Here is a 25,639-nt window from a genome sequence, read left to right on the forward strand (position 1 = left end):
AACTCCAAATGAGACACGTAGTTGGGACTTCTGGCTGGTCCAGGCATTAAGAATCCAGGGGACACGGCTTCTATCCCTAGTCCTGGAAGATTCTACATGCCACAGGGCAACTCAGCCCGTGCGCCACAACTCCTGAGTCTGTGCTCTGCAACAAGAGAAGCCACAGCAATGAGAAGCCGGCGCACCAGAAGGCTACTACAGAGTAGGCCTGCTTGCCGCAACTAGAGAACGCCGGCCCGCAGCAATGAAGACCCAGCAGAGCCGTAAACAAAGTAAAAAAAAAAAAAAAAGGAAACATATGGTGACTCTGCCATTGTCCATCCAATGATGAGGATGACGATGAGCGTTCACATGTACTGAGCAAGCACGGTGGACCAGTGTCCTAACCACTTGTGTGTATTCTTTTTATCCTGCTGCTGCTGCTGCTGCTGCTAAGTCTCTCAGTCGTGTCTGACTCTCCGCGACCCCATGGACTACAGCCCACCAGGCTCCTCCGCCCATGGGATTTTCCAGGCAAGAGTACTGGAGTGGGGTGCCATTGCCTTCTCCATTTTATCCTCCTAACAACCCTAAAATCATCTCCATTTTAAAAATGAGGAAACGGAAGCACAGAACAGTTAAGGAACATGCCCAGGATTACACAGCTGAGAGCAGACCATTAGAGAGATAGAAAGAAGTAAGATGAAGTTAAAAACAAAAAGAAGAATCTTCGTTTGACTTTGAAAACATGGTACCTTCCCCTAATTCATAACCAAGAAAATCTGCCTTCCTAATTATACATTCCTAAAGCATACGACCCAAACACAAGTCCTTGAAATACTGGTGGTGACTTCCAGGAATATTCCAGGCTCTCTTTTAGTGAAGAGTGCTCCATGGTGTCCCAGGGTGACCCCAGCCAAACCGTTGACTTTGATTTCCACATGAGGTGGTTAATTACGTAAGAGTGCAGCCCAGACCTCTCTTTAAGTTCCAGACCCTCATGAGGGGCCTGGACATTTCTGCCTGAAGAACCTTAAATGAGACACCTCAAACTCAGCATTTCACCATTAAACTAATAATTTTATGCCTCAAAACTACCCCTCCAGTGTTCCCTATTTGAGGGACTGGAACCACCATCCACCTATTACTCAAGTTAGATGACTTCCTAGTCTCCTCTGAGCTCCTTCATCTCCCACCACCTCCAACACCCGATCAGCAAATTCTTTTCTTAATACTGACTTATTTGGCTGTGTCTGGACTTAGCTGCAGTGCATTGTCTCTTCACTGGGGCACACGGGCTCCAGAGCTGCTCTGAGGCATGAGGATCTTAGTTCCTGGACCAGGGACTGAAGCTGTGCCCTGCATTGCAAGGCAGATTCTTAACCTCTGGACCACCAAGGAAGTCCCCAATCATCGAATTCCAGCAATTCTATCTCCTAAACATTTCTATTCTTTGTCCTCTTTCTGCCATTCCCATACTAACTCTAACACAAGCCACCATCCAATTCACTGAAATAACCACTTAACTGCGGTCAACGCACCCCGCTCAGTTCCCTATACTGAAGCCAAAGTGGTCTAATGTGGGCATCTCTCTTCCTCTCTGGGCTTCCCTGACACCTCAGTTGGTAAAGAACCCACCTGCAATGCAGAAGACCCTGGTTTGATTCCTGGATCAGGAAGATTCGCTGGAGAAGGATAGGCTACCCACTCCGGTATTCTTGTGCTTCGTTTGTGGCTGGTAAAGAATCTGCCTGCAATGCGGGAGACCTGGGTTCAATCCCTGGGTTGGGAAGATCCCCTGGAGAAGGGAAAGGCTATCCACTCCAGTATTCTTGCCTGGAGAATACCATGGACTGTATAGCCCATGGGGTTGCAAAGAGTCAGACATGACTGAGCGACTTTCACTTTCACTCACTCTTTCTCTCTAGGAGCTAAAAAGGCTCCTCACAGCTCTTTGGATAAAGTCTGCATTTTTAAACACAGCTTAAAAGGCTCTGCCCACTCCAGCTAGCCTTCATGCCTCCTCATAGCTTACCACCCCTCCAACACCTCTCCCTACTGGCAGCCCATGCTCCAGAAAGAACTTGTTTCATGTCTTCAAAACCTTTGGTGTTGCTGCTTTGTCAAGGTAGGTTGGAGACCCTTCTCAGGGCCCTTGTGTGTGTGCTAAGTCACTTCAGTGGTGTCCAACTCTTTGCGATCCTACGGACTGCAGCCTGCTAGGCTCCTCTGTCCATAGGCCCCTAAGAGTACTGTAATTCCCCAGGCCTAGACTTACCCTGGCCTGCCAACGCAGGAGACGTGGGTTCTATCCCAGGGTGGGGATGATCCCTTGCAGGAGAGCATGGCAACCCACTCCAGTATTCTTGTCTGGAGAATCCCATGGACAGAGGAGCCTGGCGGGCTACAGTCCATGGGGTCACAGAGAGTCAGACACGACTGAGTAACTAAGCACACACACAGAGACTTACCCCAGGGTATTTTAGTTACCTACTTACTTCCCTCCCTCCCTCCTGCAGCCTGTGACAGACCTCCATTGCCCCTCCAGTGCCTGCTACATAGGTTTTATTTATTTCTTTTCAAAAAGTATTTATTTGGCTGCGCCGGGTCTTAGTTTCGGCATTCAGGATCTTTTGATTATGGCATGTGGGATCTAGTTCCCTGACCAGGGATCAAACCCAGGTCCCCTGTATTGGGAGTTCAGAGTCTTAGCCACTGGACCAGCAGGGAAGTTCCTGCTTCATAGGTTTTAAAATTAAATATTAACGCATGTAAGAATTAAAGATTTTAAATTTTAAAAAATAAAAAACTAAAAATAAATAAATAAATAAATAAATAAATAAATAAATAAAATTAAATATTGAATGCCTACAACCAGATAACTGACAGTTACTTATGAAGACAGCACGATGTACCAAAATCCTGATAATTATGGCTTTGGGAGAGGAATTAGAGAGGAGATGGAGAAGAGATTTTGGTGTTTTGCTCTGAGTACTTCAATCATAGGACAATGTGCAAAAGATATTAATTAGAGTTTTATTTTGTGTTGTTGTGGAAGAATAAAAAAGAATGAGAGCTATTTATATACTGTTCCTGTCTTTCCCCTCCTCTCAGTCCAATAAGAGAGCCTTGTGTTCTATTTCCTTGCCTTGGGGGACATTTACCAAAAGCAAAAGTTGCTAAAGGTCTCTTGTCCTGACTTTGGAGAAAGACTGAAGTCACTGAGAACAAGGGAGTGTCCTGAGGGCAGAAAGGAGTCTGTCTGCGGAGCTGGGTTGGGGTAGCGGGCAGTCGGAGTCCCCAGAATCTGGAGGATGGGGAGGGGCCTGGAGAGTGCCACGTGGTGGAAATCTACAGCCTATGCCTGAGAAGGAGGGACCCCCGAGGCTGGACCCTGGCAGAGATGCTGTGCCCACCTGGACTCCAAGGGAACACTGCGCTCGGACAGTGGTCACATTGGTGGCGACCGGCGTGGACAGGTAAAAAGTATTAGTTATCTCAGTTTTGGCTGCTCTGTGAGGGGGATGCTCAGTCGCTTCAGTCGTGTCCGACTCTTTTCGACTACATGGACTGAGCCCCCCAAGCTCCTCTGTCCATGGGATTTTCCAGGCAAGGATGCTGGGGAGGGTTGACATACCCATCTCCAGGGGATCTTCCCAACCCAGGGATTGAACCTGGGTCTCCTGCAAAGTGGGATAGGACCTTTAGGTCAGGAATTCCATTTGAGAAAAATAAAGGACCATGGTATTTCTTGCAGAGTCATATCTGCAGCATGAAAATCACGCTGACTGTGCTTATGTATGGAGTCTTTTACAATGAGAGTTTCTCAAGTACACATTCTCAGTTTAAAAACAAAAGCCAAGAAAAGGTCATTCAACTCCCTAGCAAGGCAGGGTTGGTCTTACACCCGGAGTGTAACACCAGGGCTGTTTTTACCCCCTCCTCCAGGGAATTTTCAGCTGGGAAGAGGGTGCCTGAGAAGAAAGCAGATCTAACTGCATCCACCAACTTAATGTCTCCTAAAAATGCAGATGTAAACACAGTTTCCACATTGCCCCCCACCCCGGCCCCGTCTTGTCAGTGATATCAGGAGAGGACCAAGAGAAACGGGCTTGCAGGACCTGGGGACGGTGTGGCTGGGGAGGGCTCCTAGAAACCAAGCCAGCTTAAAGTCTACTTGCATCTTGCTGAAAGGCCAGGAGACCCAATGCCCAATTCTAGACACTGCTACAAGGAGAGGAGCAAATTACAAGGACTTCTTCCACAGGGTCCAGGCCACTCTGGCTGAGGACTCAACTCTGCACACACACTTTAAGCACCGAGGTAAGGGCGTAGGTCTTTGCTGGTGTGCGCTGTATTTCCTGCTCTGGTCTGTATATTTCTGTCCTCCTCCTTCACCTTATCTGGTCTGGTTTATCCATTCTCTTCCCAGCCTTTAGGTTCATTTTCTGACTCCATCATTTAGCTGTGTGACCTGGGAGAGGTTGTCTCTTAGCTTTCTTAAACTTCCCATTCTTCACGCTCAGAATGGAATAAAAACTGCCTCCTGATTATCATGAAGTCTGGAGACAATGGCTCTAAGTGCCTAGCATGGAGCCTCCCGACACTCACTAAGTGCTCATTACTATTTTTTAAAAATATTTATTTGTATGTATTTATTTATTTGGCTGCACCACGTCTTATTTGCAGCCTGTGGGATCTACAGTTGAAGTATACGAACTCTTAGTTGTGGCATGCGGGGTTTAGTTCCCCTGCATTGCAACTACCAAGTCTTAGCCCCTAGATCATCAGGCTTGTCCCAATAAGTGCTCATTAAATGGTTGTTATTTTTATTGACACCGTTGCATCTGTACTAGTAAAATGCCTTCTTATTCTCGGAAGGGACAAAGCCCGTCCTGACAGCTTCTCCCTTGCCGGTCATCACAGCAGCTCTGAATGCCAGTGTTCCCCTCAGCCTGGTCTGGGACAGCTCGTTATCCACGGTCACTTCCCTCCTGGGCTCAGCCCTCCAACCCCACTGAACAAGCTCTTCCAGTTCTCAGCCCGCCTCCTTCCCATGTGATCTCATTACCTCCTCACAAAGGGCATTCCAGGGCTCAAGTGAGCCCCGAACTTGACGCGGGTCTTATTTAATCCACGGCATCTCCTCCTCTCGGGGTGTGTGCTCTTGCGAGCAATTCTCTGCTGTCTCCTGTTCCCCAGCCGCCCTCGTCCCCGCCCAGCTCAGCCGCAATCATCTCTTATTCTCTGAGTCCACTCACAGACCTTCACCCAGGCCTTGGACGGGTAACTTTACTGCCTGCTACAATTTTGCCTTTGTAATCAGGAACATTGGCTGGGCATCAAAGGCACCTTCTCCGCATTTCCTCTTTTCAGATTTTATAATCATCCTCTCCCGTGCAACCTCCATTACCTGAACTTGGAACTACCTGACTTTTATCTCTGGCGACAGGACCCAGGAGCGTCGTAAAGTCACGCCCCTGGAGCTGGGTGTTGGGACAAGCAGACTGGCCTGGAGTTGCTGCTGCTGCTGCTGTAGTCTCTGAGGGCCAGTGTGGGCATCTTGCCCGTTATTTAAAGAGGCCGATGCTCGCCACTACAGGGTAGATCCTAATGGCAACTGTTTAGGATTTGGAAACTTCTAGACTGCATTTCCATCCATCCTTAGACTGCATCTCTGCCTCTTTGGGGTGGCTGAGTTTCCTAATCAGTTAACTTGGGAGGCTGGAGGATTGTCAAGAGACGTTTCCTTTTATCTATTTGTTAAAATGCTTTTACAAGGAAAATGTATTCCTGCTTGATTGTGTGATTTTTTTTTTTTTTAAGGTACGAAAGAAAATAATGTTGGTGGGAGGAGAGAAACAGAAGCATACCCTTGATGGAAAGGGACTAGCAGAGACAGGGGGGATGATAGAGGTCTCCAGTATCTCTTGCTTGATCCAGAGAAAACTTCCTGGGGGCAGGGGTGCTGGTGAGTAAGAGGGCTGATAAGAGAAGAAAGGAAAGGACCTGCCAGCTTCCAGTAGAAGGCGGGGGCAATCTGAGGTGAGGAGCTGAGCTCGCCGAGGGTCCAGTCTGGGGCTATGCATCTGGTAGCTCTTGGTGGGCTTCCCTGGGGGCTCAGATGGTAAAGAATCCACCTGCAATGCAGGAGACTCGGGTTTGATCCCTGGGTCAGGAAGATCCGCCGAAGAAGAGAATGGCTACCCACTCTAGTATTCTTGCCTGGAGAATTCCATGGACAGAGGAGCCTGGCGGGCACCGAATGAATGGACAAGAGTTTGAACAAACTCCGGGAGATAGTGAAGGACACAGGGGCCTGCAGTCCATGCAAGAGTCGGACATGACTTAGCAACTGAACAGCAAGAAAAACAGGTCCTTCATATTTGGCAAAAGAATGAACAAAACTCAACTGGAATCCAGTTGCCATACAGTTTACGAAAGAGATGTGAATTGCTAACAGTTGAGCCTAGTTCAGACCTGTACGGTGCCTTTAAAACTTGCTTTACACAGACAAGGAATGTGAGCCTCATGCTCCAGACGGCCCATGGTTACATAAGGGAGTTAAAGGAGGCTGAAGTCTCCTAAATTCAGCCCCACTTCCCTGAATATTACACCATTCCGCCTCCAGGTCTATGTGTTGGGAAGTATTCTGTGTGGTATAATAAACATCAACTGAGTACTAGAATGCCTGGATGGAAGGCTTCAGGATCTACATTTCTAGAATTTTCCAACTTGAATCATTCTTAACAACAAGACAGGAGCTGTCTGCTCCTTTTCCCTCTGGGCCCAGGCTCTCTCTGCCCAGCAGTCTCAGCTTTTCTTCTTCCCCTCTAGGGCTTATCTCATCTCTCCTAGCCACAACAAGGCAGTCAGACCCAGACGCTGCTCAGAGATACTTTCCCAATGAATCGTCCATGTTTGTCTAGGATGAGAAAGGTGTGTCCTGAAATTAGAGGTCACACAAGCTCAGACCCAGATAATGGACATTCAGGCAGACTGCCACCTCTCTCACTGTCTCCTCCCACATTACAGTCTTCATTCAAGTAAAAAAATTACCTCCCCTTGTCTCAGATCGTGTCCACGCTCCATGATGTGACTGGACTCCTTTACCCTACAACGGTCCTATGGTGGGCCTCTCCCGACCCCACTCTCTGCCTGGCATCCTCGTGGTGCACAGGGTCACGCATGCTCATGCTCACTCGCTCAGTCGTGTCCCACTCTTGCAGCCCCATGGACGGCAGCCCACCAGGCTCCTCTGTCCATGGAATTTTCCAGGCAAGAACACTGGAGTGGATAGCCATTCCCTTCTCCACGTGATCTCCCCAACCCAGGGCTCAAACCTGCATCTCTTGCATGAGCAGGCAGATTCTTTACCACAGCATCACCTGAAAAGCCAAGGCCATCACCATCTGTCTGTAATTTCTTTTAATAAAATACATACAAGGAGGAAGTATAGTATTAAATATTACTTTATCTTTCTGGTTTGCCTTGGAAATGAACAGAGATCATTCTGTCGTTTTTGAGATTGCATCCAAGTACGGCATTTCAGACTCTTTTGTTGACCATGATGGCTACTCCATTTCTTCTGAGGGATTCCTGCCCACAGTAGTAGATATAATGGTCATCTGAGTTAAATTCACCCATTCCAGTCCATTTTAGTTCGCTGATTCCTAGAATGTTGACGTTCACTCTTGCCATCTCTTGTTTGACCACTTCCAATTTGCCTTGATTCATGGACCAGACATTCCAGGTTCCTATGCAATATTGCTCTTTACAGCATCGGACCTTGCTTCTATCACTAGTCACATCCACAGCTGGGTATTGTTTTTGCTTTGGCTCCATCCCTTCATTCTTTTTGGAGTTATCTCTCCACTGACCTCCAGTAGCGTGTTGGGCACCTACTGATGTGGGGAGTTCCTCTTTCACTGTCCTATCATTTTGCCTTTTCATACTGTTCATGGGGTTCTCAATCTCAAAAATGACAAAATGATCTCTGTTCATTTCCAAGGCAAACCATTCAATATCACAGTAATCCAAGTCTATGCCCCAACCAGTAACGCTGAAGAAGCTGAAGTTGAACGGTTCTATGAAGACCTACAAGACCTTTTAGAACTAACACCCAAAAAGATGTCCTTTTCATTATAGGGGACTGGAATGCAAAAGTAGGAAGTCAAGAAACACCTGAAGTAACAGGCAAATTTGGCCTTGAAATACGGAATGAAGCAGGGCAAAGACTAATAGAGTTTTGCCAAGAAAATGCACTGGTCATAGCAAACACCCTCTTCCAACAACACAAGAGAAGACTCTACACATGGACATCACCAGATGGTCAACACCGAAATCAGATTGATTATATTCTTTGCAGCCAAACATGGAGAAGCTCTATAGTCAACAAAAACAAGACCAGGAGCTGACTGTGGCTCAGATCATGAACTCCTTATTACCAAATTCAGACTTAAATTGAAGAAAGTATGGAAAACCGCTAGACCATTCAGGTATGACCTAAATCAAATCCCTTATGATTATAGAGTGGAAGTGAGAAATAGATTTAAGGGCCTAGATCTGATAGATAGAGTGCCTGATGAACTATGGAATGAGGTTCGTGACACTGTACAGCAGACAGGGATCAAGACCATCCCCATGGAAAAGAAATGCAAAAAAGCAAAATGGCTGTCTTGTGAGGCCTTACAAATAGCTGCGAAAAGAAGAGAGGTGAAAACCAAAGGAAAAAAGGAAATATATAAGCATCTGAATGCAGAGTTCCAAAGAATAGCAAGAAGAGATAAGAAAGCCTTCTTCAGCGATCAATGCAAAGAAATAGAGGAAAAGAACAGAATGGGAAAGACGAGAGATCTCTTCAAGAAAATTAGAGATACCAAGGGAACATTTCATGCAAAGATGGGCTCGATTAAAAAAAAAAAAAGATGGGCTCGATAAAGGACAGAAATGGTCTGGACCTAACAGAAGCAGAAGATATTAAGAAGAGGTCGCAACAATACACAGAAGAACTGTACAAAAAAGAGCTTCATGACCCAGATAATTACGATGGTGTGATCACTCGTCTAGAGCCAGACATCTTGGAATGTGAAGTCAAGTGGGCCTTAGAAAGCATCACTACGAACAAAGCTAGTGGAGGTGATGGAATTCCAGTTGAGCTATTTCAAATCCTGAAAGATGATGCTGTGAAAGTGCTGCACTCAATATGCCAGCAAATTTGGAAAACTCAGCAGTGGCCACAGGACTGGAAAAGGTCCGTTTTCATTCCAATCCTTAAGAAAGGCTATGCCAAAGAATGCTCAAACTACTGCACAATTGCACTCATCTCACATGCTAGTAAAGTAATGCTCAAAATTCTCCAAGCCAGGCTTCAGCAATACGTGAACCGTGAACTTCCTGATGTTCAAGCTGGTTTTAGAAAAGGCAGAGGAACCAGAGATCAAATTGCCAATATCCGCTGGATCATGGAAAAGCAAGAGAGTTCCAGAAAAGCATCTATTTCTGCTTTCTTGACTATGCCAAAGCCTTTGACTGTGTGGATCACAATAAACTGTGGAAAATTTTGAAAGAGATGGGAATACAGACCACCTGACCTGCCTCTTGAGAAATCTGTATGCAGGTCAGGAAGCAACAGTTAGAACTGGACATGGAACAACAGACTGGTTCCAAATAGGAAAAGGAGTACGTCAAGGATGTATATTGTCACCCTGATTACTTAACTTATATGCAGTGTACGTCATGAGAAATGCTGGGCTGGAAGAAACACAAGCTGGAATCAAGATTGCTGGGAGAAATATCGATAACCTCAGATATGCAGATGACACCACCCTTATGGCAGAAAGTGAAGAGGAACTCAAAAGCCTCTTGATAAAAGTGAAAGAGGAGAGTGAAAAAGTTGGCTTAAAGCTCAACATTCAGAAAACGAAGATCATGGCATCTGGTCCCATCATTTCATGGGAAATAGATGGGGAAACAGTGGAAACAGTGTCAGACTTTATTTTGGGGGGCTCCAAAATCACTGCAGATGGTGACTGCAGCCATGAAATTAAAAGACGCTTATTCCTTGGAAGAAAAGTTATGACCAACCTAGATAGTATATTCAAAAGCAGAGACATTACTTTGCCGACTAAGGTCCGTCTAGTCAAGGCTATGGTTTTTCCTGTGGTCATGTATGGATGTGAGAGTTGGACTGTGAAGAAGGCTGAGTGCCGAAGAATTGATGCTTTTGAACTGTGGTGTTGGAGAAGACTCTTGAGAGTCCCTTGGACTACAAGGACATCCAACCAGTCCATTCTGAAGGAGATCAGCCCTGGGATTTCTTTGGAAGGAATGATGCTAAAGCTGAAACTCCAGTACTTTGGCAACCTCATGGGAAGAGTTGACTCATTGGAAAAGACTCTGATGCTGGGAGGGATTGGGGGCAAGAGGAGAAGGGAACAACAGAGGATGAGATGGCTGGATGGCATCACCGACTCGATGGACGTGAGTCTGAGTGAACTCCGGGAGTTGGTGATGGACAGGGAGGCCTGGCGTGCTGCGATTCATGGGGTTGCAAAGAGTCAGACATGACTGAGCGACTGAACTGAACTATCTTTCTGGAATTTTAAAATGACACGTGCACACATTTTAAAAAGTTACACATATTAAATAGATACCAACTGTAATTTCTTTTTTTTTTAATCTATTTATTTATTTTGACTGCACCAAGTCTTAGTTGTGGCATGTGGCACCTAGTTTCCTGATCAGGGATCGAACCCAGGTCCCCTAAATTGGGAGTGCACAGTCTTAGCCACTGGACCACCAGGGAACTCCCCAAAGTGTAATTTCTAAAATATATCTTACAAATTAAGAAAGGAAGGGAGAAGAAAGGGTGGAGAAAGGAGAAAGAATTGACTGTCTGAGTTGATTTTGAAATCAGCTGATATCAGAGAAGAAATCTTATTTAGTGGAAATCAGAAAGGAGAAAAATTGCAACCACCATAAGGTAGAGGTTTTTTAAAATTTTTGGCTGCACCCCATGACGTGTGGGGCTTAGTTCCCTGACCAGGGATCAAACCCATGCCCCCTGCACCGGAAGGTGGAGTCCTAAGCCCTGGACCAGCAGGGAAGGCCCTCAAGAGGCAGAGTGTTTGTCCATTATATTCCCATAGAGAAACAGGGTTTGTCCTGACTCAGTCCAGAAGGACCTCTAGTTACAGGGGCACCAAGAAGCTAAGCATGATGTTAGGAGCAAAGGAGAGGGAGGAGGCCATCAAATATCATTTTAGTCACATCGGTGTGTTTTGGAAGGAAGGCTCGGAAATAGAATACTAAGGCTCTGAGGCCCACGAATGTCAAGACCTTAGAAGACACCTCAGTCATGTGGTTTGGAGTCTCTCCCTCCACCAGGGGACGAATTTACCTGGCCTCAAATGCTAACAATCCTACCAAGAGATCTCACATGTCAGCTGCATTTTGCTGCTCAGCTAGTGACCGCTGTCATGGGGGATTTTGATGGCCGCACTGACCTCCATCCTGTTGGAGACACCGAGACCCTCATTTAGCCAGGTCTTGTTCAGAGTCCCCTGCAGGAAGGCTGAGGTCTGGACACGGTGGCAGCATCACAAGGGTTTAATACCTGCTCCGCATACTTCCAGGATAAGGGTCTAAAGAGGCTTTGGACAGGGCCCTTTCCAGGCCCGGCCTTCACTCTTCCCACATGTGAAAGTTCACTGAATTCTCACACTTAACCCAATGTGCTGTCTGCAAACAGCCTTGACACAGTCTGCTTTATTATTTTGCTTTTCTGTTCTAGCCAAATGCATGCCAGAGATGGTAGGAATTTAGAAACCTGCTGGAAGCAGGCAGTGTTTGTTTTTAAGTAATTATTTAGATTCAGATTTTAATGCTGCAAAGGCCAAAAACTAAAAGCAAATAGTCCCTGTGGGGGGAAAAAAGACCAAAGACATGAAACTCGAGGAAGTCAGGTTATTCACTTAAATATGCCATCGGCGTATCCGGAACATCAGCAGGGCTACTCCAGCAGTGCTAAGTTCAGTGACTTCAGTGCAAGTGTGTGAAATGGCTACATAAATCTGGCCGTGCTTTTCTGCTCAGAGGTTGTAGGCATTTCCAGCTGCCCTGCAAACTCTGCTTCACACTGCTGTCTTCCATGACTGGCTTGGAGGCCCTCTGAGGGTGGATATTGTATTCAGTACTATATTGTTCCAATACTTTGGCTACCTGATATAAAGAGCTGACTCGTTGGAAAATGTCCTGATTCTGGGAAAGATTGAGGGCAGGAGGAGAAGGGGACAACAGAGGATGAAATGGTTGGATGGCATCACCACCTCAACAGATACGAGTTTGAGCAAACCCCGGGAGATAGTGAAGGACAGGGAGGCCTGGTGTGCTGCAGTCCGTGGGGTGGCAAAGAGTCAGACACGACTGACTGACTCAACAATAAATTGTATTCAAGTGGGCAGGTCAACCAAATCTATGCCCAGGTTGTTTTGTTGTTGTTGTTTTAAGTGTTTATTGAATCTGTCACAATACTGCTTCTGTTTAATGTTTCCGTTTTTTGGCCAAGAGGCAGGGGGGATCCTAGCTCTCGGACCAGGGACTGAACAACCCCTTGCATTGGAAGGCAATGGGCCACCAGCGAAGTCCCTCTGCCCAGGTTTTAATGGTCATACTGTGAGTGGGGATGAGGTGAAGCTAGGGAGTATGCTTCGCTGATCCCAATCCCCAGATCCTGGGCAGTCACAGCCTGTTCCATTTACACTGCAAAGTGGAAAAAAATATGGATCATGGGCCCTGTGCTTCAGTAAAGAGACAGCAGAGGAAATACAGGGGTAGCTGCCTTGAGAAATTACATCAGGAAGAGGAGGAAGACACAATGGTTCAGGCCACAGCCAACACAGATGCCCAGAGTCTCTCCTCGAAAGCCACTGGGGTTTGAGATCAGGCCAAAGCGGCTTCTGTTCAGAAGAGGCAGCAGCCAGGGGAAGCTTGTGTTGGAGACAGCCCGAGCGCTCCAGCCTGCCTGCTGACCGTCCTTTGGCCACAGCTCTGAAGCCCCGTCCACGGGGTGGCCCTGGGGAAGAGGCCTGCTCTGGGGGCACTGTTTAATGATTTGCCAGCAAAGAACAAGGCAAACAGACTGCTGGCAGCTGCCTGGATGCAATGGGAGAGTTCATTTTTATTCCCACCCACAGAGCAGCCTTCTAGGCAGGGGATAAAAGAAAAAGTGAGAGAGGGTATCATGAGAGCCTAGGAGAGACTACCATTTGGGGCTCGTCATTTCACTGGGTCTCTATGGATGGAGCCTGAACATCTTGGCATTGGTGCCAGTTGCTATTTCCATCCTCTGAATACTTAATTCCTAATAGCATCTCTTGAGCTCCTAGGAACTATAAAGATAGCGAAATGACTTCTTGTGGCAGAGTTCTAGACATGAAAGAGAATGAGACCAGAAAAACACTGTCTTTGCTTTAAGAAATCTTTTACAGGAAGAGTATAATATGGGAAAGTAGTTTGGGTCACTAATAAATTCCTTTTACTTTCTCTTCCCGTGAACCTTTCCCCTATCTCCTTGGCTCTACAAAAAAACCAAGTGGCGCCTCCTATTCTCCTGTGAGCCAGAGGCTCCGAGATCTAAGTCCTACAGCTCCCCACCCTTTTTATCTTTGACCTCACAGCCCAGCCCAACTGGGCCCTTCTCTAATGCTCACACCAGCCTTCAGTCCCCCCAGTTACTTTCTCCTGTAGAGTCTCCTGGGCTTCCCTGGCGGCTCAGATAGTAAAGAATCTGCCTGCAATGAGGGAGGCCTCGGTTGGGAAGATCCCCTGGAGAAGGGCCTTGCTACCCACTCCAGTGTTCTTGCCTGGAGAGTTCCATGGACAGAGGAGCCTGGTGGGCCATTCAGGGGGTCACAAAGAGCGGGATGTGACTGAGCGACTAACACATATGTGGAGTGTCCTGAAGTGATATATTCAAAATTCTTAAATGGCACTTACCCCTTACAATTAGTTGTATCAGTGTTCCCCTGTGACCCACCCTCTCTCCCATTTCCTCCAGAACACCTGGTCCTTAAGAGATGTTCGACAAAACTACTTCACTTCCTGTAAAGTCGACCCTGAGCTCCTTCAAGAAGGACTTGTACATGCTAGATGTTAAGGAAAATGCATGTTGAATTATCTGTTCTAATTACCATATTTGAGATAAATAAGTTTGGTCGTTGCCTTGTCATTTGATCAGGATATGATTATTTTCATATTTCTGCTTTGTTTAGAAACCTTCTGTATATTCCCTGTAAGTTTACATTTTAAAGCCAGTTTTATTGTATTTTGACCTCTAAGCAGGGGAGAGTTCTCTTCTTTCCCTTTTATATGATGCTTAATCTCTAGAACCCTGAACAAAATCACTTATTTTAGGAAGAACTTTCTGCTAATAACCCATCCCCAGGTACTCTTATTTATTGTCTTTCTTCAGTATCAATGTGCAGAAATGAGCATAGCCCTTAATGCATTGCCTCACCCCAAAAAAGGGACTAGATCCTGCTCTCAAAAGACTAAAATCCGACAGTAGATCTGTAGCCATGTATACATCCACTTACGTACAAGAATCCCAAGGCCATCTGTGAAACTACACAGGGAAAGGAAATTCACAGAGCACGGCACATGCATGCGGGGAGGCCGTGAAATGAGCGCGGAGACTCACTCTCTCTCACTATGTCACCCTAGGTGATCCCCTGTCACTCTGGGTCCTTTGGTCTGTGCCCTAGATCTGATCAGAAGCTCTTCCAGGGCAGGAGCCGTTTAGAGACTATGAAAAACAATTCTATTATTTATCACCCCTACAGAAATGACTCAAAGTTTTGTCTCCCATTGGCTTTAGCCCACAGTGTTGGCTGAGTATCTCTGGTGGCTTTAGTCTCTGCTAAGATTTTATAAGAACTTGGACCAGTGATTTGCATGGAAAATTCAGAGTTGACTTACTCTCAACAGTATTCCATGTTTTTTCTGAGTGGTTTCTTTTATCTTACCTTTAGTGGAATGAGGGATGAATTATATTTCTTTTCTCTATTTTTTTAAAGATTTTTTTAATGCAGACCATTTTTAAAGTGTTTATTGAATTTGTCACAATACTGCTACTGTTCTATGTTTTTAGTTTTTTGGTCACAAAGCGTGTGGGATCTGAGCTCCCAGACCAGGGACTGAACCTGTGCCATCTGCTTTGGAAGGCGAAGTCGTAACCACTGGACCACCAGGGAAGTCCCTCTTTTCTTTATACCCTAAAAAGTTGATGTATCTGAAGCCCAAAACGTAAAGACTTTAGTTGAGGGGCCATTTGCTTTCACCCCCCCTTGCCTTTGTTTCACGTTCCCGGCCCTGAAGACACGGCATGACGCTGCCTCATGCAAATGTGACTGTGTTTAAATATTCCAACATCCCCTAACTTGCTCTTTGCGAACTCTAAGTTCTTTGTTACCTCATAATTGCCCAAACCTCTGTATTTTTCTTGCTAAGTGCAAATGATAAGAGATACCAAAAGATAATCAAAGTGCTGATAAACGGAAGAGGAACCCTCTCAGTTATCAAGTTAGCTCTGCTGAACACAAGTTCCTGTTTGCATTTGTCAGGAGACTCGGGGAGGTACCACCATCAGACGGAGAGGGTGAGGGAAGTACTTAGTTAGGGAGGTGAGCCAAATTCCTGGGTTGAGAGTTCATAGGGCAGTAAGGATCAATAGGAGCACTTCTGATTTGTACACTGATTATCAAGGTACAAAGCAACACTACCCTTTGCCCTTTTTAGTTTTACTCTGCTAATCGAACCTTTCAACCTAAATTAAGACTATTATTCAGCTTTGATGTTGCATTTTATATTAGCAAAGTGTTTTATAATCCTTCATTAGCTATTTTATTCTCCTTTATTACTACCACCTATTTCAATAAATTAGGTTGAAGACACAATGCAATGCATGTTGGCCTTGCAACCAGGAATCCTGAATTTCAGGTGTGAATTTCATATATAATGAAAGGAGACTGGATTGACCACAGGAAGAATCACAGAGTAAAAGAACAGAAGCACCAAAATTATAAGAACTTTCTTAGAAGCTAAACCTCCAACGATTTAGGGCAAGAGTTGAATTTTTTTACTTTATTTTGGTAGCACGAAAACTGAGAGCTTTCACTAGTGTCAATCAAAACTGTAACTAGCAAACACGTCTTTAACAGACAATTCTCTTGACTGAATGTGGGGTGGCGGGCGCGGACGTGTCTGAGCCAGTGGCGCCAGTTGGTTCCTAAGGAAAGGGACTGAGGCTAGAGGAAGACAGATATCTCTAAATTCCTTCTCATTTGTTGGATACCCATTCTTGGCACCCTCTTCACTTGCTGTTCGTGACATAACACTACTCCTGGGGCCCCTCATTTGTTGCCTCTTTTTCTTCTCTTCTGCTTGTTTAAATATAAGGATATATTCTCTGACTTCTATTACAGCTCTATAGCATTCTTATCATTCCAATATCTTCGATGATAATTCCCAAATTTGCTTCCAAAGTCAAATTCTCGTGCACTTCCAAAGGCCTGTTTGACATTATTTCTTAATCATCTTACTGGTACCCTCTACTCCACCCTAAACCAGTAAGCCCTCTTAACTTACCCATTTTTGTTAACGGCACCATTATTTTCCTAGAGATCCAGCCTGAGCACTTCAGAGTCACTGTATCCAATCACTCAAACTCATAGTCGGAAACCTACCTTCTCTATGTCTCTGGGGTCTAAACAGTTACAATAAACTTCTCACTCATCTCCAATGTCTCCCTATTCTAAATCACTATACAATCTCCTAAAGATAGCCCTGATCATATCACTGTCCTGTTCAAATACCATAATGACTCTTCTCTGCCTTCTGAATTAAACTCAAACTCAGCCTACTAAATCAGGGCTCTACACTGGCTTTGGAATCAGACAACTTGATTTCAGATCTCAACTCTGTCACACACAAGATGTGTGTGACTTTGAAGGGTGGCCTAATCTCTGGAGTCTTGGTTTCCTTGTGGGTGAAAAAAATGTGGGTACCACCACCTACCCAAGGTCATTGCAGAGATTAAATGAAATGAATGTAATTGAAGTACCAACCATTTCTGCACACAGCAGGTACTCAAAAAGTACTAAGTCCTTCCTCTTCGCCTCTTCCTTTTCAGCTTGATCTCCACTCCCCTTCTAAACACACTATGCCACTTGTCCAAACCAAATTGTGCTACTCAGTCATCTCTTGCACCCTCTTGGAATGCTTCTTACTTCTATCCTGTCACTTTCAGACATCCTAATTATCCTTCAAGGACAAGTTTACATGCCACTCTTTCATGAAGACTCTCTTCTTCATCTGAAATGTCCCAATCGACTTGTTTGTTATTTATTGAGGCACTTTACATCTTCAGCAACATTTATTTTCTCATCTACCACATTGAGGTCAGGGGTTTCTTTATATCCCCGTATATAACACAGTGCCCTAAGAGGCAATCAATAAATGTGTGCTGAATTAAAACTGAAAGCTTGAGCCTTTGGTCTCCCGAGACTCCATTCATTTGTGATTCATACTTCACACTGAGAACTCTTTAGAAACAATCTCTGGCGGGATATCAGAATTTCAAACAACTATAACAGAGAAGCTGAGTCAGTCTAGGATTAAGTTCAGTCCTAGTTCAGCCAACAGGAATTGTCTGGACCCTGTTCCTGCTTGAGATATCATAATCTGGCAACTTGTGTGAGCCATGGGGGCTCATTTGAATGCATTTATTTATTTTTAATTTTTTGGCCATGCGGCACGTGGGATCTTAGTTCCCCAACCACGGATTGAATCTGCACCTCCTGCATTGGAAGCACAGAATCTTAACCACTGAATCACCAGGGAAATCCCTCATTTGAATATATTTACATGAGAACATGTGTGTACTTAGTAGCTCAGTCATGTCCAACTCTTTGTGACTCCACGAACTGTGTAGCCCACCAGGCTCCTCTGTCCATGGGATTCTCCAGGCAAGAATACTGGAGTGGGTTGCCATGCCCTCCTCCAGGGGATCTTCCCAACCCAGGACTCCTCCATTGTAGGCGGATTGTTTACCATCTGAGCCACCAGGGAAGCCCATGAACACTGGAGTGGGTAGCCTATCCCTTCTTCAGAGGATCTTCCCAACCCTGGAATCGAACCAGGGTCTCCTACATTGCAGGCAGATTATTCACCAGCTGAGCTACCAGGGAAGCCCCAAATGTGAACATATATTTATCTTCAGAGGCAAGCAAAAATGCACAATACCTCTAAAAATCAGCCATTATTAGGTTGACAGTGACAATCGCTTCACTGGTACAGAAAGGAGTCCTGAAAAGCCATCCAGCTTCATAGGTTCCGAGTGTGGCTCAGCTAAGAGGTAACTATGCCTCACTCTGGCTTTCAGCCAGTCCATTTCCTCTTGGCTTGGTTACAAATGGGTAATTATACGACATCAGCCACCATGGGGTGGCGGGAACATAAGGTGGCTTCATGGTGCCATATAATGTGGCACCAAGTTTCTGAATCATCAACCACAGGTGCATCGGCGGCTCTTCCCCCCCACCACACCTCCCCCCATAAAAAAAGCACCTTATCTGATATCGCTGTTGACTCAGTGACTATACTGAGATCTTAAGCACTTTCCTTAGCTTCTTCTTAGTGTTTGTTCGGGTGGGTACCTCTGTGCGGATGCCTATAAATGAGTTCTCACGGTGCAGGAGTCATCAGGCACCCAGGCACCAGCCATGCTTTTGCCTTTAGGTAGGCGTACCTCAGAAAGTGGTAGCATATCTCATTGCTAAGCCCACACCTACCCAAGATGCTTCAGAGGCTGAACTTCCTTCCTAGCCAAATTCTTAACTCGCAGAGTTGCTGTCACTAAATTTATCCTTAGCCTGGACTTTACCTAGCCTGCTTCTGGAGCCATCTTTCTCCCTAAAATAGCAACTGCTATAATTTCCCCCCAAACCATTTATAACAGGGAAGATAAACAGCTCCCCAGTGTTCCTTGTCAAGATACAGAGTCACATGATGTTACTATTGAGTAGGATGCTAAACCGGGATGTGTGGAGATTCTCCTCATGGATACTTCAGACAGGGGCTATAATATGGCCTCTTAGTTGGCAAGTATCTCCCTCTTAAAATTGTGTGAGGTCCTTCCCAGGAGTTACAGTTATATCAGGAGATAACACACAAACTAAATGGTGGTACAAATGATTTATTATCAAGTGACACATGGTATGGTGAGTAAGTGTTGGTCGCCCAATCATGCCTGACTCTGCGACCCCATGGATTGTAGCCTGCCAGGCTCCTCTGTCCATGGAATTCTCTGGGCAAGAACATTGGAGTGGGTTGCCATTTCCTTCTCCAGGGGATCTTCCCAACCCAGGGATTGAACTCAGGTGCATTGCAGACACGGCACAGTACAGCCAGTAAGTCCTATGAGCTTTATGGAGGAGACAGACCTTAAGCTAACTCTTATGGTTGAGAGGATTTAAATAGGAGAGGAATAACCGTGTGAGTAAAACAAGTGGCACCTGGCCCACAGGCCTCTGTCAGGGGCCTCCCTGCAATCCAGTGGTGAAGACTCTGTGTTTTCACTGCAGGGAGCATGGGTTCAATCCCTGGTTGGGGAACTGAGACCCTGCAAGCTGCATGGCCAAAAGCAAAGACACACCAACAACAAAAAAGACACTTCTATAGGCATCTGTCAAATGGATTTGGGAAATTTCCCATTTATGACCTTGAGAGAAAAACACGGCCCAAGTGAGAGGAAGAGTAGGGTTCTTGACCAGTTTTTCTCAGGTCTTCAAGGTACATGATGTGATGACTTGAAACAAAAAGAGGTCTGCAGAGACCGTTTGGATAGCTCGCAAAGGCCACGACTGACAAGGCAAGAATTAGACTCTGCTGGCCATCTGTGAAAAAGGAATCATGCTCAATCCTAAAGCAAGGGGAGCTCATGATCAAAAGAACACCCTATGCAGAACAATTTAGTATCAGAGTGAAAACGGCAGCGGAATGAAAAGAAAACCAGTGGTGGGAAAACCACTAAGACCTGTTCCAGTAACCTATTATTGGCATGGTGAGAGCCTGAACTCTGGTGATAATGGTTAAAAGGCAAAGGGATGAATCACAGAAATTATGACCGAAGTGCTGAAAGCACTTGCTGACAGATTGAACTATAGAGGCGAAGGAGCCCAGAGAACTGGGGCAAAATGTTGCATCAACCGAAAGAGGCATGCTGGGGAAATAAGTTAATTTTGAGCAGGGAAAACTTAATTTGGTCTTGTGAATGACAAATTTGAGATGAACATTCAAATCCTATAGCACTTTGAAATAAAAACTGGAGTCTGAGTGAAAAGACAGGCCCGGAGCTATTAATACAAACTTGCCAAACACTGTTTGTACCTTCAGATATAGTAGTATTGATGTAACATATTAAATGTTAAATTTAATGCATGAAAACACTTAAGGTGAAAATGACTGCATAAATGAATCCTATTAAAAGTAGAGCTTGTGGCTGTTGGTTCCCTTAAGCAGGTCTACCTACAAAAAATCCAGAAGGGCAGATGCTGTGTAGGCTGCTATGCTACAGTGAAAGCTGAATGGATTTTAGCTTCTAAAATGATTGAATGTTGAACCTGAGAGGTTCTGTAGATCAGGGAAGTGGAAAGAAGAAAAACGAGAGTTCCAAAAGGCAAGGCAACCTTGGAATCTTTTCATTGAGGATGACAAAGAAACTAATCAAAAGCATTGGTTTTAACCTACTGTATTAGCACATGAAACTCTGCTCAATGTTATGTGCCAGCCTGGATGGGAGGGGAGCTGGGGGAGAATGGATACATGTATACATATGGCTGAGTCCCTTCACTGTTCATCTGAAACTATCATGACACTGTTCATCAGCTATACCCCAATATAAAATTAAAAGTTATAAAAAATTAAAAAGTGTTATAAAATCCATGGACCTAAAGAAAAGCATAGGTTTTATTCCCCTTATGTCATATTATTAGCTCTGTAGTTCAGCTAGTAGATTTTCCAAAAGCACACTCTCCCCGCTGGTATCAGCAACCTGCTGCTTAGAAGAGTTGGTAAGCCATCTGCCTGGTGGTGCCTGCAGGTAAGTGACCCAGCCTTCAGGCCACTCTTAATCTCTGCAAGTAGGACAAAATCTCTCATGACTAAGTGTTCACTTTCAGAGAGTAAAGCCTCAGTCACTTCAACACAAGTTGGATGTTCTGGCCCTGTGAAGATGGTCAATCTCTGTTACAGTCATCATGGTTATAATAGGCAGTAAACCTGCTCCAGTGTTCTTGCCTGGAGAATCCCAGGGGCGGCGGACTCTGGTGGGCTGCCGTCTCTGGGGTCGCACAGAGTCGGACACAACTGAAGCAACTGAGCAGCAGCAGCAGCAGGAGCAACCTCAGCACACTAGATCTCAAAATGCAGTCCCTAAGACCTAGCAACATCAATATCAGCTGGGAATTTGCTCAAAAAGTGCAAATTTTCAGGGCTCACCTCCGACATACTGTATGAGAAACTCAAGGATAGGGCCCGGCCATCTGAGTTTTAGGAAGCTCTCTAAAACTGATTCTGCTACGTATTAAATTTTGTGAACCACTGACCTCAAGGGGCCAAATAACTTGAGGAAGTTTCTTTACTAACAGGTCCAAAGAAAGGAAGGAGGCTGGGGAGTCAGAATTTAAGATCATTTCCCAAAAAACAGGCTCTAGTCAGGTGGAAAGAGCAGGGGCTTCCCATTATTCTCCATCATATTAAACCTGTAAATGACCTCAGGATTCACCAAGGCATGGAACTGAGTGGATCAGACAGTGTGCCTTAACGCTTCCTCACAGAAGTACCTTATACATTTTGTATTTCTACAATTCTACTGCACAATGTGATTTAACACACCCTTTCAAATAACCACTGTTTACCATGAACAAATAACAATGCCGAGCAAATGGTAAAGAAACTGGATTTTGTTTGCTCTAGTGCCTTTTTTCTTCTAAAGGATTTAATTTCTTTAAGACTGAGCTTCTTTGAAAATACTGTCGACCTAGGTAAAAGAAAGGATTTACTGGAATTCGTCCTCAGCAGGCTGGTGAATCAGAAGCTGAGCCCAGGATGGAGTACAAGCGTGTACATCCTCAAGGCATGCCTTCTCTTTTCTTTCATCCATGGTCTTCTAAAGCTGCATTCAGAATCAAAAACTTGGGTGGTAGGACAGAGGCAAACCCCAAGTCCAAAACATGAAAAGGGGATAAGAAGGTGACCCAGAAAGCTGAGCAAAATGGAAAACGAAACAAAGCAAGTAGGAAGCATGAGATCAGAACTTTTTAACTAACAAATCATGAGGACCCCAGTCAAGTTAATTATATAAGGCCACCCCCTCCACCCCTGAATACCCCTTTTTCTCTGGAAGAATATCTTGGGCTCTATCACGTTCCTTTAGCTGAAGTTAAGCAGGGCAAGTGTTAAGACATTGCTTTGTAGAGGAGAAGAATACAGCTGCTTTATAGTTGGGATTCTGGTGTGAGGGGCATAACCTGGGGCCTTGACGCTCACCCGTGATTACGAGGAGTATAGGGTTTGTTTCACATGTTTACTTAACATCTGTGGCCTAATCTAAGTTTTGCTCCTATGCTTTGTGGAACATGGGCTTCCCAGGTGGCATTAGTGGTAAAGAACCTGCATGCCAGTGCTGGAGACGTAAGAGACTCGGGCTCCATCCCTGGGTCGGGAAGATCCCCTGGAGGAGGGCATGGCAACCCACTCCAGTATTCTTGCCTGGAGAACCCTATGGACAGAGGAGCCTGGCTGCCTATAGGCCACGGGGTCGCAAAGAGTCGGACAGGACTGGAGCAACTGAGCGAGCGCATTCTTGATTCGTATCTAGAAAGAGAACTGCTAGGCTGGAGAGGATGCACACGTGTGGAACAAACTGCTTCAGCAACAGCAACCTCACAACTAATCTGGAAAACTTAAAAAACACTCGTCAAGAAAGGTGCCTCTGTAATTAAGATGCTTAGAATACGCTGTGGTTGGTTTCCGGTTTCCGGTTTTCTTCTAGTACCAGAATGCTCAAGAGGAAGACAAGTCCGTATTTTCACCTCTGTCAAACTCTACTTATCAGAACAATTCTAAAAGAGGCTTGGCGATTTCATTCACTAAACACCTAGACCACTCAGTGTGTGCCTAGCATAAATCTGGAATGTAATGAAAACGGCAAAAAAAGTCAATGGATGAGAAGATGAAGGAAAAGAGGCCAGTTTTGTTTTTTTTTTTTTAAGCACTGAAAACAGTTTTCTCCCAGAATTGGAAAGGAGTTTCCTGGATCGGCCTTGTACGCACTGCTATGAACACCAGTAGAGACTCGATGTACACCACGCTCGGCACTGATAAATACTCACGGTGGTATTTACCTCTAGTATATGTCTGTTATCATCTTAAAGTCTCAGTCAGTAAGCACCTTGAGGGCAGGAATGCTTGTGATTTTCATGCTCCTTTGGGCTCAGCACTGTGGCTTGCACTTGGGATCTAGTCACACTGAATAACTTTAAAACTTCACTGGAGGCATGAGGTACATGAGGACCAAACTGAAAGTCTGTCTGGAGAGACTTCCTTGGTGGCCCAGTGGCTAAGACTCCACACTCCCAGTGCAGGGGGCCCAGGTTCAGTCCCTGGTCAGGGAGATCCTGCAAGCTTCAACTAAGACCCAGTGCAGCTAAATAGGTAAATATATCTTTTTGAAAAAATCAGTTTGGACTAAAGGGGTAATAAAAAGGTCAATGGTTAGTTATAAAGCTTTCAAAACATGAATGTGGGTAAAAAAACTGAGCTGAAAAATAAATTTCCGATCCCAGATAATATAATTCCTTCCTCACTGTTTTATTCCTGGTGAAGGGTTTTCTGGGGGTTTTTTCCGCCTCTTTTCTTCTTTTGTCCTTCCAGCATCATTCAGGTACAGAACAAAAGGAAATGAAGGGTTTCGTTGCTGCTCTAGTGATGAAAGCTTGAAAGGCGGTCCCTGGAGCAGCCTCCAGTGTCCATCCCCGGGGGCTTCGGCCTCGGTGGCTGTGCAGAGAGTTCAGGGCTCCAGTGGCCACCGTAGGGCCAACACTGGACGCCTGGCTTCTAAGCAAGAGAAATGAAAGGCTTCTTCTAATATAATAACTGACGGCCTCTCGGTGCCGTTTGAACTGTTTACAGACTGAGTTAACGATTACAGGCAATGTGTATCTTGGCCAGGCGCCCGAATTTGTTACCCACCCATCAGATAGTATCAAAAGAGCCCTTGCATGCCTGACTGGAGTCCTTGCAAATCACCTCACAGGGATGCCGGCACAAAAGGAGGAGTGTTCAGAATGTGCTCTCTCTCTCTCGGGGCCGGAGTAAGAAAATCAGAGTACCGAGCATGAAGCAGGCACTGAGGGGCCGAGCTTCAGGATGGTGCGGGGCTGGGGAAGGGTCAAGGTCAGCTCTGGGGTCAGAAGAACCAGATTGTTTTCGAAGCAGTTCAGGTGTAGGCAGGAGTCTTCACGGCTGACAGCTAGAGGATGATGGGGGTGGGCCAACTAGACTTTGAGCTGAAGCAGAAATCTGCACTGCCACATGTACAGAAACCTGGAGGACGGCAGACCTGCAAGGCTGGGTTTATTATTGCAGGGTAGCAGACGCAGGAGGAGGGACAGTATACTGTTTTCTGTTTTCTTTTTTCTGAGAGCAATGTACAAGTTGAAAAAGAATATCACCTTGAGAATAAGATAGGATGAGAGACTTCAAAAATGATAGTAGATAAACTTAGGGGAAGTTAAGGGTGACCCTCTTCATTAGGGTAACTCCTAAGAGACTGCCATCTATTTGAACACTGTCAAAATGCTTTTTACACAAACATGTGTGAGTTTCAGTATGAGTATTAATCATGACTTGCAATGGGAAACCAGCTAGCTTATGATGGGAAAACAGACCTAGCACCAATAATGCCAGAAACGCTTTCTGGGGTCAGCAAATAGTAAAAGAGCACTCAAGCCAGGGAACATTGAGTCTAATTGTCTTTGATTGTACGCTGACTGACAGACTTCAAAGGACGATAGTAGAAACTTTGACTACTCCTTTATTAGGTACCTATTGGCCTCTGAATACATTTGAAAGCAGAGGAAACGGAGACTAAGACCTATAAGTTTGAATATAAGCCAATATGTAAGACAGTTGCATATTTACTCCAAAATTATTATTATTACAACTCTCTCAAAGGGGAATACCTATCTTCAAACTCTAAGGAGTGGTTAGATTTATGGCTTTTTGATTTCCATACATGGTCTGATGTCGAGGGAACAGAGATTAATATCACAAAATGCTCTCACAAGAAAATCAGGGGACAGTGGACGCAATTCATGCTCTTCTATCCATGTGCGTACGATAATAATGTGTGAGATCATTGTTACATGGTGCTTCCTTGAATTCCTTTGCTCCTTCCACTGGCCGTGGTTGTTTTCTTCTCCTGTCCTAACTTGCTGGTGATGCTGCTATTACGGAACAGTGAGTGACCCACACTGTGTAGTGGGAGATGGCCCTTCATGTTCAAAGACAATTCTTCAGACTATCTACTTTGAGGTGG

The 25,639-nt window shown here is 45.2% G+C and overlaps 1 protein-coding gene across 7 annotated transcripts in view; it reads right to left on the reverse strand.

Moving 5' to 3' along the window:
- RNF43 (ring finger protein 43) overlaps positions 1-25,639 on the reverse strand; it is a 76,305-nt gene that overhangs the window by 27,054 nt on the left and 23,612 nt on the right. The window contains exon 1 of one of the 7 annotated variants that reach the window (XM_042255291.2): positions 5,051-11,575. The exons of the other annotated variants lie outside the window; for them this stretch is intronic. The gene's annotated coding sequence lies outside the window, so the exon portion shown is untranslated. Of the gene's footprint in view, positions 1-5,050; positions 11,576-25,639 lie in introns of those variants that run through there. 7 annotated transcript variants of the gene reach the window in all.

Source organism: Ovis aries, chromosome 11 (genome assembly GCF_016772045.2).
Source record: "Ovis aries strain OAR_USU_Benz2616 breed Rambouillet chromosome 11, ARS-UI_Ramb_v3.0, whole genome shotgun sequence".
NCBI classification, from domain to species: domain Eukaryota; kingdom Metazoa; phylum Chordata; class Mammalia; order Artiodactyla; family Bovidae; genus Ovis; species Ovis aries.